The 12,950-nt window shown below is 37.4% G+C and overlaps 3 non-coding genes across 3 annotated transcripts; all 3 read right to left on the bottom strand.

The window, feature by feature from the left end:
• Window positions 1-1,540: 1,540 nt before the first annotated feature.
• On the bottom strand, window positions 1,541-1,612 carry TRNAC-GCA (transfer RNA cysteine (anticodon GCA)). Its single transcript has one exon. It is a non-coding gene; the product is annotated as a tRNA-Cys (tRNA).
• Window positions 1,613-10,202: 8,590 nt separating this feature from the next.
• On the bottom strand, window positions 10,203-10,274 carry TRNAC-GCA (transfer RNA cysteine (anticodon GCA)). Its single transcript has one exon. It is a non-coding gene; the product is annotated as a tRNA-Cys (tRNA).
• Window positions 10,275-12,368: 2,094 nt separating this feature from the next.
• Window positions 12,369-12,440, bottom strand: TRNAC-GCA (transfer RNA cysteine (anticodon GCA)). Its single transcript has one exon. It is a non-coding gene; the product is annotated as a tRNA-Cys (tRNA).
• Window positions 12,441-12,950: the final 510 nt, after the last annotated feature.

Raw genomic sequence — 12,950 nt, 5'->3', positions numbered from 1 at the left:
TAGTTCCTACGTTGCACAAAAATGAAGTGCTTCAAACAAACACATACTTTGCATGCACAGAGAAGAGGTGGAATATATGTAAGACTGAAGACAGAGGTGAAATGAGAAATAGATTGACTGCTTCGCTGCCAAGTTTTATATGCCATTTCTTCAGTGCAATACAAGAAAGCACCAAACAGTATAACAAAGTTGTCAATTGGTTTCATAGTCCATTCCCTTTGTTTAGTGCTATGAAAGGAAGAGCCGAATTCCAAAATTGATCAATGATGTTTCAGAAATTTCCCAAAGGGAATAACAAGCCGAGTGCTAAAAACTGCATTTACTCACAGGTTTTGAGCAGGAAACACTGAAATGCTATTAAAGTGCAATATCCTAGGGAACACTGACTCTGTCAAAGATGATCCAAATGGAATTTATGAAAAGTCCCAATTACAAACAACAGAATCAAAATAGGGTGAGGGGACACCCGGATTTGAACCAGGGAACTCTTGATCTGCAGTCAAATGCTCTACCAATGAGATATATCCCCAGCTTTTCAGTAAAATCAGAATGACAAAATATCAGTACATCATGAAAGAGTGTGAGGATCATACTAAGTTGTGCCAGAAAGTACAACCTTGAAACTGTGGAACAGGAGAAGTAGTCCTTAATATTATTTATTAAAGGAAAACTGGATCATTTAAAAACAGATTTATTTGTTTCATTGTTTTTTTATTTGAATAGGCAGTGGTACATAGGACCAATGCCTCTACATACAAGGATTGTTTTGAAACATTCTTAAAGGGGAAGAGGTTTTTACGGGACACCTTATCATTTGAGGATTGGTTACCACAATCACTGAGATGGTGATGAAGTATGATTGTTTTGGGCCAAATTATGGTGGAAAAACATTTCTACGTACCACTACAATTCGGTATTTGGAAGGTACACCCAAACACCCCTTTCGAATACCTTCCATTTAATACATCAGAAAAAGCCATTTTGCGTTTGCAAATGGCCTGATTCTTCAGACCAGCCTTCTTGCAACTGCAATGATAGTTCGTAAATCTTGCACGTAGGCAGAGCTTTTAAGGAGAAATTAAATAGTTCCTACGTTGCACAAAAATGAAGTGCTTCAAACAAACACATACTTTGCATGCACAGAGAAGAGGTGGAATATATGTAAGACTGATGACAGAGGTGAAATGAGAAATAGATTGACTGCTTCGCTTCCAAGTTTTATATGCCATTTCTTCAGTGCAATACAAGAAAGCACCAAACAGTATAACAAAGTTGTCAATTGGTTTCATAGTCCATTCCCTTTGTTTAGTGCTATGAAAGGAAGAGCCGAATTCCAAAATTGATCAATGATGTTTCAGAAATTTCCCAAAGGGAATAACAAGCCGAGTGTTAAAAACTGCATTTACTCACAGGTTTTGAGCAGGAAACACTGAAATGCTATTAAAGTGCAATATCCAAGGGAACACTGACTCTGTTAAAGATGATCCAAATGGAATTGATGAAAAGTCCCAATTACAAACAACAGAATCAAAATAGGGTGAGGGGACACCCGGATTTGAACCAGGGACCTCTTGATCTGCAGTCAAATGCTCTACCACTGAGCTACATCCCCAGCTTTTCAGGAAAATCAGAATGACAAAATATGAGTACATCATGAAAGAGTGTGAGGATCATACTAAGTTGTGCCAGAAAGTACAACCTTGAAACTGTGGAACAGGAGAAGTAGTCCTTAATATTATTTATTAAAGGAAAACTGGATCATTTAAAAAACAGATTTATTTGTTTCATTGTTATTTTATTTGAATAGGCAGTGGTACATAGAACCAATGCCTCTACATACAATGATTGTTTTGAAACATTCTTAAAGGGGAAGAGGTTTTTATGGGACACCTTTTCATTTGAGGATTGGTTACCACAATCACGGAGATGGTGATGAAGTATGATTGTTTTGGGCCAAATTATGGTGGAAAAACATTTCAACGTACCACTACAATTCAGTATTTGGAAGGTACACCCAAACACCCCTTTTGAATACCTTCCATTTAATACATCAGAAAAAGCCATTTTGCGTTTGCAAATGGCCTGATTCTTCAGACCAGCCTTTTTGCAACTGCAATGATAGTTCGTACATCTTGCACGTAGGCAGAGGTTTTAAGGAGAAATTAAATAGTTCCTACGTTGCACAAAAATGAAGTGCTTCAAACAAACACATACTTTGCATGCACAGAGAAGAGGTGGAATATATGTAAGACTGAAGACACAGGTGAAATGAGAAATAGATTGACTGCTTCGCTGCCAAGTTTTATACGCCATTTCTTCAGTGCAATACAAGAAAGCACCAAACAGTATAACAAAGTTGTCAATTTTTTTCATAGTCCATTCCCTTTGTTTAGTGCTGTGAAAGGAAGAGCCGAATTCCAAAATTGATCAATGATGTTTCAGAAATTTACCAAAGGGAATACCAAGCCGAGTGTTAAAAACTGCATTTACTCACAGGCTTTGAGCAGGAAACACTGAAATGCTATTAAAGTGCAATATCCAAGGGAACACTGACTCTGTCAAAGATGATCCAAATGGAATTGATGAAAAGTCCCAATTACAAACAACAGAATCAAAATAGGGTGAGGGGACACCAGGATTTGAACCAGGGACCTCTTGAGCTGCAGTCAATATAGCGCTACCACTGAGCTATATCCCCAGCTTTACAGTAAAATCAGAATGACAAAATATCAGTACATCATGAAAGAGTGAGTGGATCATACTAAGTTGTTCCGGAAAGTACAACCTTGAAACTGTGGAACAGGAGAAATAGTCCTTAATATTATTTATTAAAGGAAAACTGGATCATTTAAAAACAGATATTTGTTTCATTGTTATTTTATTTGAATAGGCAGTGGTACATAGAACCAATGCCTCTACATACAATGATTGTTTTGAAACATTCTGAAAGGGGAAGAGGTTTTTACGGGTCACCTTATCATTTGAGGATTGGTTACCACAATCACTGAGATGGTGATGAAGTATGATTGTTTTGGGCCAAATTATGGTGGAAAAACATTTCTTTGTACCACTACAATTCGGTATTTGGAAGGTACACCCAAACACCCCTTTCGAATACCTTCCATTTAATACATCAGAAAAAGCCATTTTGCGTTTGCAAATGGCCTGATTCTTCAGACCAGCCTTCTTGCAACTGCAATGATAGTTCGTACATCTTGCACGTAGGCAGAGCTTTTAAGGAGAAATTAAATAGTTCCTACGTTGCACAAAAATGAAGTGCTTCAAACAAACACATACTTTGCATGCACAGAGAAGAGGTGGAATATATGTAAGACTGAAGACAGAGGTGAAATGAGAAATAGATTGACTGCTTCGCTGCCAAGTTTTATATGCCATTTCTTCAGTGCAATACAAGAAAGCACCAAACAGTATAACAAAGTTGTCAATTGGTTTCATAGTCCATTCCCTTTGTTTAGTGCTATGAAAGGAAGAGCCGAATTCCAAAATTGATCAATGATGTTTCAGAAATTTCCCAAAGGGAATAACAAGCCGAGTGTTAAAAACTGCATTTACTCACAGGTTTTGAGCAGGAAACACTGAAATGCTATTAAAGTGCAATATCCAAGGGAACACTGACTCTGTTAAAGATGATCCAAATGGAATTGATGAAAAGTCCCAATTACAAACAACAGAATCAAAATAGTGTGAGGGGACACCCAGATTTGAACCAGGGACCTCTTGATCTGCAGTCAAATGCTCTACCACTGAGCTACATACCCAGCATTTCAGGAAAATCGGAATGACAAAATATGAGTACATCATGAAAGAGTGTGAGGATCATACTAAGTTGTGCCAGAAAGTACAACCTTGAAACTGTAGAACAGGAGAAGTAGTCCTTAATATTATTTATTAAAGGAAAACTGGATCATTTAAAAAACAGATTTATTTGTTTCATTGTTATTTTATTTGAATAGGCAGTGGTACATAGAACCAATGCCTCTACATACAATGATTGTTTTGAAACATTCTTAAAGGGGAAGAGGTTTTTACGGGACACCTTATCATTTGAGGATTGGTTACCACAATCACGGAGATGGTGATGAAGTATGATTGTTTTGGGCCAAATTATGGTGGAAAAACATTTCGACGTACCACTACAATTCGGTATTTGGAAGGTACACCCAAACACCCCTTTCGAATACCTTCCATTTAATACATCAGAAAAAGCCATTTTGCGTTTGCAAATGGCCTGATTCTTCAGACCAGCCTTCTTGCAACTGCAATGATAGTTCGTACATCTTGCACGTAGGCAGAGCTTTTAAGGAGAAATTAAATAGTTCCTACGTTGCACAAAAATGAAGTGCTTCAAACAAACACATACTTTGCATGCACAGAGAAGAGGTGGAATATATGTAAGACTGAAGACAGGTGAAATGAGAAATAGATTGACTGCTTCGCTGCCAAGTTTTATACGCCATTTCTTCAGTGCAATACAAGAAAGCACCAAACAGTATAACAAAGTTGTCAATTGGTTTCATAGTCCATTCCCTTTGTTTAGTGCTATGAAAGGAAGAGCCGAATTCCAAAATTGATCAATGATGTTTCAGAAATTTCCCAAAGGGAATAACAAGCCGAGTGTTAAAAACAGCATTTACTCACAGGTTTTGAGCAGGAAACACTGAAATGCTATTAAAGTGCAATATCCAAGGGAACACTGACTCTGTTAAAGATGCTCCAAATGGAATTGATGAAAAGTCCCAATTACAAATAACAGAATCAAAATAGGGTGAGGGGACACCCGGATTTGAACCAGGGACCTCTTGATCTGCAGTCCAATGCTCTACCACTGAGCTATAACCCCAGCCTTTCAGTAAAATCAGAATGACAAAATATGAGTACATCATGAAAGAGTGTGAGGATCATACTAAGTTGTGCCAGAAAGTACAACCTTGAAACTGTGGAACAGGAGAAGTAGTCCTTAATATTATTTATTAAAGGAAATCTGGATCATTTAAAAAACAGATTTATTTGTTTCATTGTTATTTTATTTGAATAGGCAGTGGTACATAGGACCAATGCCTCTACATACAATGATTGTTTTGAAACATTCTTAAAGGGGAAGAGGTTTTTACGGGACACCTTATCATTTGAGGATTGGTTACCACAATCACGGAGATGGTGATGAAGTATGATTGATTTAGGCCAAATTATGGTGGAAAAACATTTCTACGTACCACTACAATTCGGTATTTGGAAGGTACACCCCAAACCCCTTTCGAATACCTTCCATTTAATACATCAGTAAAAGCCATTTTGCGTTTGCAAATGGCCTGATTCTTCAGAACAGCCTTCTTGCAACTGCAATGATAGTACGTACATCTTGCACGTAGGCAGAGCTTTTAAGGAGAAATTAAATAGTTCCTACGTTGCACAAAAATGAAGTGCTTCAAACAAACACATACTTTGCATGCACAGAGAAGAGGTGGAATATATGTAAGACTGAAGACAGGTGAAATGAGAAATAGATTGACTGCTTCGCTGCCAAGTTTTATACGCCATTTCTTCAGTGCAATACAAGAAAGCACCAAACAGTATAACAAAGTTGTCAATTGGTTTCATAGTCCATTCCCTTTGTTTAGTGCTATGAAAGGAAGAGCCGAATTCCAAAATTGATCAATGATGTTTCAGAAATTTCCCAAAGGGAATAACAAGCCGAGTGTTAAAAACTGCATTTACTCACAGGTTTTGAGCAGGAAACACTGAAATGCTATTAAAGTGCAATATCCAAGGGAACACTGACTCTGTTAAAGATGCTCCAAATGGAATTGATGAAAAGTCCCAATTACAAACAACAGAATCAAAATAGGGTGAGGGGACACCCGGATTTGAACCAGGGACCTCTTGATCTGCAGTCCAATGCTCTACCACTGAGCTATAACCCCAGCTTTTCAGTAAAATCAGAATGACAAAATATGAGTGCATCATGAAAGAGTGTGAGGATCATACTAAGTTGTGCCAGAAAGTACAACCTTGAAACTGTGGAACAGGAGAAGTAGTCCTTAATATTATTTATTAAAGGAAATCTGGATCATTTAAAAAACAGATTTATTTGTTTCATTGTTATTTTATTTGAATAGGCAGTGGTACATAGGACCAATGCCTCTACATACAATGATTGTTTTGAAACATTCTTAAAGGGGAAGAGGTTTTTACGGGACACCTTATCATTTGAGGATTGGTTACCACAATCACGGAGATGGTGATGAAGTATGATTGTTTTGGGCCAAATTATGGTGGAAAAACATTTCGACGTACCACTACAATTCGGTATTTGGAAGGTACACCCAAAACCCCTTTCGAATACCTTCCATTTAATACATCAGAAAAAGCCATTTTGCGTTTGCAAATGGCCTGATTCTTCAGAACAGCCTTCTTGCAACTGCAATGATAGTTCGTACATCTTGCACGTAGGCAGAGCTTTTAAGGAGAAATTAAATAGTTCCTACGTTGCACAAAAATGAAGTGCTTCAAACAAACACATACTTTGCATGCACAGAGAAGAGGTGGAATATATGTAAGACTGGAGACACAGGTGAAATGAGAAATAGATTGACTGCTTCGCTGCCAAGTTTTATACGCCATTTCGTCAGTGCAATACAAGAAAGCACCAAACAGTATAACAAAGTTGTCAATTGCTTTCATAGTCCATTCCCTTTGTTTAGTGCTGTGAAACGAAGAGCCAAATTACAAAATTGATCAATGATGTTTCAGAAATTTCCCAAAGGGAATAACAAGCAGAGTGTTAAAAACTGCATTTACTCACAGGTTTTGAGCAGGAAACACTGAAATGCTATTAAAGTGCAATATCCTAGGGAACACTGACTCTGTCAAAGATGATCCAAATGGAATTGATGAAAAGTCCCAATTACAAACAACAGAATCAAAATAGGGTGAGGGGACACCCGGATTTGAACCAGGGACCTCTTGATCTGCAGTCAAATGCTCTACCACTGAGATATATCCCCAGCTTTGCAGTCAAATCAGAATGACAAAATATCAGTACATCATGAAAGAGTGTGAGGATCATACTAAGTTGTGCCAGAAAGTACAACCTTGAAACTGTGGAACAGGAGAAGTAGTCCTTAATATTATTTATTAAAGGAAAACTGGATCATTTAAAAACAGATTTATTTGTTTCATTGTTTTTTTATTTGAATAGGCAGTGGTACATAGGACCAATGCCTCTACATACAAGGATTGTTTTGAAACATTCTTAAAGGGGAAGAGGTTTTTACGGGACACCTTATCATTTGAGGATTGGTTACCACAATCACTGAGATGGTGATGAAGTATGATTGTTTTGGGCCAAATTATGGTGGAAAAACATTTCTACGTACCACTACAATTCGGTATTTGGAAGGTACACCCAAACACCCCTTTCGAATACCTTCCATTTAATACATCAGAAAAAGCCATTTTGCGTTTGCAAATGGCCTGATTCTTCAGACCAGCCTTCTTGCAACTGCAATGATAGTTCGTAAATCTTGCACGTAGGCAGAGCTTTTAAGGAGAAATTAAATAGTTCCAACGTTGCACAAAAATGAAGTGCTTCAAACAAACACATACTTTGCATGCACAGAGAAGAGGTGGAATATATGTAAGACTGATGACAGAGGTGAAATGAGAAATAGATTGACTGCTTCGCTGCCAAGTTTTATATGCCATTTCTTCAGTGCAATACAAGAAAGCACCAAACAGTATAACAAAGTTGTCAATTGGTTTCATAGTCCATTCCTTTTGTTTAGTGCTATGAAAGGAAGAGCCGAATTCCAAAATTGATCAATGATGTTTCAGAAATTTCCCAAAGGGAATAACAAGCCGAGTGTTAAAAACTGCATTTACTCACAGGTTTTGAGCAGGAAACACTGAAATGCTATTAAAGTGCAATATCCAAGGGAACACTGACTCTGTTAAAGATGATCCAAATGGAATTGATGAAAAGTCCCAATTACAAACAACAGAATCAAAATAGGGTGAGGGGACACCCGGATTTGAACCAGGGACCTCTTGATCTGCAGTCAAATGCTCTACCACTGAGATATATCCCCAGCTTTTCAGTAAAATCAGAATGACAAAATATCAGTACATCATGAAAGAGTGTGAGGATCATACTAAGTTGTGCCAGAAAGTACAACCTTGAAACTGTGGAACAGGAGAAGTAGTCCTTAATATTATTTATTAAAGGAAAACTGGATCATTTAAAAAACAGATTTATTTGTTTCATTGTTATTTTATTTGAATAGGCAGTGGTACATAGAACCAATGCCTCTACATACAATGATTGTTTTGAAACATTCTTAAAGGGGAAGAGGTTTTTATGGGACACCTTTTCATTTGAGGATTGGTTACCACAATCACGGAGATGGTGATGAAGTATGATTGTTTTGGGCCAAATTATGGTGGAAAAACATTTCGACGTACCACTACAATTCAGTATTTGGAAGGTACACCCAAACACCCCTTTTGAATACCTTCCATTTAATACATCAAAAAAAGCCATTTTGCGTTTGCAAATGGCCTGATTCTTCAGACCAGCCTTCTTGCAACTGCAATGATAGTTCGTACATCTTGCACGTAGGCAGAGCTTTTAAATAGAAATTAAATAGTTCCTACGTTGCACAAAAATGAAGTGCTTCAAACAAACACATACTTTGCATGCACAGAGAAGAGGTGGAATATATGTAAGACTGAAGACACAGGTGAAATGAGAAATAGATTGACTGCTTCGCTGCCAAGTTTTATACGCCATTTCTTCAGTGCAATACAAGAAAGCACCAAACAGTATAACAAAGTTGTCAATTGGTTTCATAGTCCATTCCCTTTGTTTAGTGCTGTGAAAGGAAGAGCCGAATTCCAAAATTGATCAATGATGTTTCAGAAATTTACCAAAGGGAATACCAAGCAGAGTGTTAAAAACTGCATTTCCTCACAGGTTTTAAGCAGGAAACATTGAAATGCTATTAAAGTGCAATATCCAAGGGAACACTGACTCTGTCAAAGATGATTCAAATGGAATTGATGAAAAGACCCAATTACAAACAACAGAATCAAAATAGGGTGAGGGGACACGCAGATTTGAACCAGGGACCTCTTGATCTGCAGTCAAATGCTCTACCACTGAGCTATATCCCCATCTTTTCAGTAAAATCAGAATGACAAAATATCAGTACATCATGAAAGAGTGTGAGGATCATACTAAGTTGTGCCAGAAAGTACAACCTTGAAACTATGGAACAGGAGAAGTAGTCCTTAATATTATTTATGAAAGGAAAACTGGATCATTTAAAAACCAGATATTTTTTTCATTGTGATTTTATTTGAATAGGCAGTGGTACATAGGACCAATGCCTCTACATACAATGATTGTTTTGAAACATTCTTAAAGGGGAAGATGTTTTTACGGGACACCTTATCATTTGAGGATTGGTTACCACAATCACTGAGATGGTGATGAAGTATGATTGTTTTGGGCCAAATTATGGTGGAAAAACATTTCTACGTACCACTACAATTCGGTATTTGGAAGGTACACCCAAACACCCCTTTCGAATACCTTCCATTTAATACATCAGAAAAAGCCATTTTGCGTTTGCAAATGGCCTGATTCTTCAGACCAGCCTTCTTGCAACTGCAATGATAGTTCGTACATCTTGCACGTAGGCAGAGCTTTTAAGGAGAAATTAAATAGTTCCTACGTTGCACAAAAATGAAGTGCTTCAAACAAACACATACTTTGCATGCACAGAGAAGAGGTGGAATATATGTAAGACTGGAGACACAGGTGAAATGAGAAATAGATTGACTGCTTCGCTGCCAAGTTTTATACGCCATTTCGTCAGTGCAATACAAGAAAGCACCAAACAGTATAACAAAGTTGTCAATTGCTTTCATAGTCCATTCCCTTTGTTTAGTGCTGTGAAAGGAAGAGCCAAATTACAAAATTGATCAATGATGTTTCAGAAATTTCCCAAAGGGAATAACAAGCAGAGTAATAAAAACTGCATTTACTCACAGGTTTTGAGCAGGAAACACTGAAATGCTATTAAAGTGCAATATCCTAGGGAACACTGACTCTGTCAAAGATGATCCAAATGGAATTGATGAAAAGTCCCAATTACAAACAACAGAATCAAAATAGGGTGAGGGGACACCCGGATTTGAACCAGGGACCTCTTGATCTGCAGTCAAATGCTCTACCACTGAGCTATATCCCCAGCTTTTCAGTCAAATCAGAATGACAAAATATCAGTACATCATGAAAGAGTGTGAGGATCATACTAAGTTGTGCCAGAAAGTACAACCTTGAAACTGTGGAACAGGAGAAGTAGTCCTTAATATTATTTATTAAAGGAAAACTGGATCATTTAAAAACAGATTTATTTGTTTCATTGTTATTTTATTTGAATAGGCAGTGGTATATAGGACCAATGCCTCTACATACAAGGATTGTTTTGAAACATTCTTAAAGGGGAAGAGGTTTTTACGGGACACCTTATCATTTGAGGATTGGTTACCACAATCACTGAGATGGTGATGAAGTATGATTGTTTTGGGCCAAATTATGGTGGAAAAACATTTCTAATTACCACGACAAATCGGTATTTGGAAGGTACACCAAAACACCCCTTTCGAATACCTTCCATTTAATACATCAGAAAAAGCCATTTTGCGTTTGCAAATGGCCTGATTCTTCAGAGCAGCCTTCTTGCAACTGCAATGATAGTTCGTACATCTTGCACGTAGGCAGAGCTTTTAAGGAGAAATTAAATAGTTCCTACGTTGCACAAAAATGAAGTGCTTCAAACAAACACATACTTTGCATGCACAGAGAAGAGGTGGAATATATGTAAGACTGAAGACAGAGGTGAAATGAGAAATAGATTGACTGCTTCGCTGCCAAGTTTTATATGCCATTTCTTCAGTGCAATACAAGAAAGCACCAAACAGTATAACAAAGTTGTCAATTGGTTTCATAGTCCATTCCCTTTGTTTAGTGCTATGAAAGGAAGAGCCGAATTCCAAAATTGATCAATGATGTTTCAGAAATTTCCCAAAGGGAATAACAAGCCGAGTGCTAAAAACTGCATTTACTCACAGGTTTTGAGCAGGAAACACTGAAATGCTATTAAAGTGCAATATCCTAGGGAACACTGACTCTGTCAAAGATGATCCAAATGGAATTTATGAAAAGTCCCAATTACAAACAACAGAATCAAAATAGGGTGAGGGGACACCCGGATTTGAACCAGGGAACTCTTGATCTGCAGTCAAATGCTCTACCAATGAGATATATCCCCAGCTTTTCAGTAAAATCAGAATGACAAAATATCAGTACATCATGAAAGAGTGTGAGGATCATACTAAGTTGTGCCAGAAAGTACAACCTTGAAACTGTGGAACAGGAGAAGTAGTCCTTAATATTATTTATTAAAGGAAAACTGGATCATTTAAAAACAGATTTATTTGTTTCATTGTTTTTTTATTTGAATAGGCAGTGGTACATAGGACCAATGCCTCTACATACAAGGATTGTTTTGAAACATTCTTAAAGGGGAAGAGGTTTTTACGGGACACCTTATCATTTGAGGATTGGTTACCACAATCACTGAGATGGTGATGAAGTATGATTGTTTTGGGCCAAATTATGGTGGAAAAACATTTCTACGTACCACTACAATTCGGTATTTGGAAGGTACACCCAAACACCCCTTTCGAATACCTTCCATTTAATACATCAGAAAAAGCCATTTTGCGTTTGCAAATGGCCTGATTCTTCAGACCAGCCTTCTTGCAACTGCAATGATAGTTCGTAAATCTTGCACGTAGGCAGAGCTTTTAAGGAGAAATTAAATAGTTCCTACGTTGCACAAAAATGAAGTGCTTCAAACAAACACATACTTTGCATGCACAGAGAAGAGGTGGAATATATGTAAGACTGATGACAGAGGTGAAATGAGAAATAGATTGACTGCTTCGCTTCCAAGTTTTATATGCCATTTCTTCAGTGCAATACAAGAAAGCACCAAACAGTATAACAAAGTTGTCAATTGGTTTCATAGTCCATTCCCTTTGTTTAGTGCTATGAAAGGAAGAGCCGAATTCCAAAATTGATCAATGATGTTTCAGAAATTTCCCAAAGGGAATAACAAGCCGAGTGTTAAAAACTGCATTTACTCACAGGTTTTGAGCAGGAAACACTGAAATGCTATTAAAGTGCAATATCCAAGGGAACACTGACTCTGTTAAAGATGATCCAAATGGAATTGATGAAAAGTCCCAATTACAAACAACAGAATCAAAATAGGGTGAGGGGACACCCGGATTTGAACCAGGGACCTCTTGATCTGCAGTCAAATGCTCTACCACTGAGCTACATCCCCAGCTTTTCAGGAAAATCAGAATGACAAAATATGAGTACATCATGAAAGAGTGTGAGGATCATACTAAGTTGTGCCAGAAAGTACAACCTTGAAACTGTGGAACAGGAGAAGTAGTCCTTAATATTATTTATTAAAGGAAAACTGGATCATTTAAAAAACAGATTTATTTGTTTCATTGTTATTTTATTTGAATAGGCAGTGGTACATAGAACCAATGCCTCTACATACAATGATTGTTTTGAAACATTCTTAAAGGGGAAGAGGTTTTTATGGGACACCTTTTCATTTGAGGATTGGTTACCACAATCACGGAGATGGTGATGAAGTATGATTGTTTTGGGCCAAATTATGGTGGAAAAACATTTCAACGTACCACTACAATTCAGTATTTGGAAGGTACACCCAAACACCCCTTTTGAATACCTTCCATTTAATACATCAGAAAAAGCCATTTTGCGTTTGCAAATGGCCTGATTCTTCAGACCAGCCTTTTTGCAACTGCAATGATAG

The sequence above is a fragment of the Lissotriton helveticus genome, chromosome 1_2 (genome assembly GCF_964261635.1).
Source record: "Lissotriton helveticus chromosome 1_2, aLisHel1.1, whole genome shotgun sequence".
NCBI lineage: Eukaryota > Metazoa > Chordata > Amphibia > Caudata > Salamandridae > Lissotriton > Lissotriton helveticus.
This window is presented reverse-complemented; position numbering and strand designations above follow the sequence as displayed.